We start from the raw sequence: 2500 nt of genomic DNA, 5'->3' as shown, positions 1-2500 counted from the left end.
GTTTAGAAATCGAAATCGAAGTAGGGGCCGTTGTTGCAGGCCATGGGGGAGGGAGACGACAGAGCGAAGAATACTTGGCCCAAGATTAATTTAGAAAGACCAATTAGTATTCGTCGGCCGCAGAATACTATCTGTAAATAAGTTTAAGCACATCATAGTGTGACCAAGAGTATTCACCTGATTGTATGCATTTAATTTAGGCTTTGCTGTTCTTTACTTTAATTGTTCAATTAATTGGTGAATGTTCCGAATAATGTCGTATTGCTAAATGATATTCCTCTCACCTTGTACTACTAATTTTTAGTGGATATAATCCGCGATTCCACCACTGTACCCCACAGTCTGGGTCCCGATAATAGAGGAGGGTATGAAGTATATTAGGGGTATTATGGGGTAAGGTATGAATATTTTGCATTGATATATAACACAAATACTGCAAAATGAATATGTTAAAGATGCGGTTTCTTTACGATTTACTCACCCGCACGACATACCTTGTGCACAGCGATCGAACGAAGCAATTTTTGGCGGGAATTTTGAATGCACTGTTTTCGGGGTATTTTTGTCAACAATTTTCTAACCCATTGACTTATCTTGTTTTTCGGGAATTTTGAATGCACTGTTTCGGGCTCTTTTTACATACAATATTCTAAACTATTGACCAACCGAACTTTATCTAGCCAAGGGGGGTTCGTCCCCCCTGCTTGGAGGACCTCTTTTTTAGAGTACTTCGTGCTACTTCTCTTAGTTCCCAGGAGTTTTTATTTTGGTTTGTGTATATGGAGATTAGGCTGATTCCTTATTTAGCAATGACACCTTTCAAATACATCGTCTATGTGTATCCCGTGTCGCCACTGCGCCATTGGTTCCGTACCAGGACCAATACCGCAAACACACACACGCTCGTCTTCACGATGCAACAACCGCCAGTCGATTTAAGGGTAGTTCTCACTGGCCGTCGTCTATAGAACTAAATGCCCTAAAGTTGTTTTTCGACAGTTGGCGTCTTCTTCAAATAAGTGCAAAATTGTTTTTCGACAGTTGGCGTCTTCTTCAAATAAGTGCAAAATTGTTTTTCGACAGTTGGCGTCTTCTTCAAATAAGTGCACTCTAGGTAAGACAAAAGACATCAGTCGGTTGTTTCCCAGTGCAGGATGAAGGTCACAGGACCTGACCTGTAACGAGTGCTCTCCCATACTACTAAACCCAGATTGTATGGCATTGGGGTGGAATTGCGGGTAATATTTACAAGACATGGGTAGTAGAGAGTGAGAGGAATCCATCGATACCATTTTTGTTGTATTTAGTAACGCGGCGTTATTCGGAAATTTTACCAATTACTCTAAATTGACCTTTAAATCGAGGGGTAAGCTTTGATCTAATATTGAGTTGTTGGTTGATTAAAAAAAAAACTATTGATCCAGCTTCACTGTCCTTGTGGCAGGCAACTTTGTGTTGAAATGACAGTATCATATCTCTGGAATCAGTCAAATGTTGCCTCTTAATCTGAAAGATTGACTTACTTCTGTTTAAAAGGTATTCAGCATAATTATCATTATATGAATGAAGTGAACTTACTCGAACATTCTACTAGGGGGAGGTCTTTCATTCCTTCTAAAGCTTGAATTCATTACGTTGCACTAGCCAGTTGATATAGCCAAGCTCGGGGCAGGAACGGAATGAACGGGATTGGAACGGCGATCAGTAACATGTGCGGTCAAGCTCTTGTCCTCCAAAGTATCCTTTAAGGTAGGCGCGGCTGTATATACTAAGATCTGTGCAATGTCCGAGAATTTCACCTTGCAAAGGTGGGTGTGAAACTAGAGTCGGGCAGGTTGTGAGCGTCAGAGAGGGGAGTGCGTGAGTTATGGTGGCTTCCCTCAGATGTGTAGTTATGCTGTTTCCCTGCGTTGTGGTTTGTCATTTTGTTGTTTGTTTGTGTTGCGTGATGTGGTGTCGGGTGTGTTAGTGTTTGCCTTAGTATTGTGGACGCCAGTGGCTGCTGTCGTGTCAGGAGCTTTTTCTCTTACCGATTTGGCGAATTTGCCCAGTATATGAATTAAATCTTTATCCCCACAAGGTTCCCAAATTTGTTCTTAGGAAGAAATGGGTAAGGAAGCAACTAACAGCGATTTCACCATAAACGTCGATGAAAATATGTAGTGTTGATTTGATGTGGGAGTCATGATCCCATTTTGAAAGCTGTACTCGTAGTTGTGGAAGGTCGTAGCGTGTTCGGCTGGAGTGGATTCCCAGTGTGTCGTTGCTACTGCAAGACACGTCTTGGGCTTGGAATGGGCGAAGTTGACCCAGGCTCAGACTTAGGTTTCTATTGCCTGAATGGTGGGACTCGAGGTCACATCATTCCAAGAGTGATTTTCTGTGTTGCGGGGGTGGTCCAAAATCTCCTTAACGTCAAAATTAGCGCGAGCTGATATGTCTGACCCTTGAAGATGGAACGCGAGAAAGGCAATTTATTGAGGTCACATCTCGTATTTAG

Source organism: Penaeus japonicus, unplaced genomic scaffold, assembly GCF_977035675.1.
Source record: "Penaeus japonicus unplaced genomic scaffold, GWHDUDI00000001_assembly GWHDUDI00000022, whole genome shotgun sequence".
NCBI classification, from domain to species: domain Eukaryota; kingdom Metazoa; phylum Arthropoda; class Malacostraca; order Decapoda; family Penaeidae; genus Penaeus; species Penaeus japonicus.
This window is presented reverse-complemented; position numbering follows the sequence as displayed.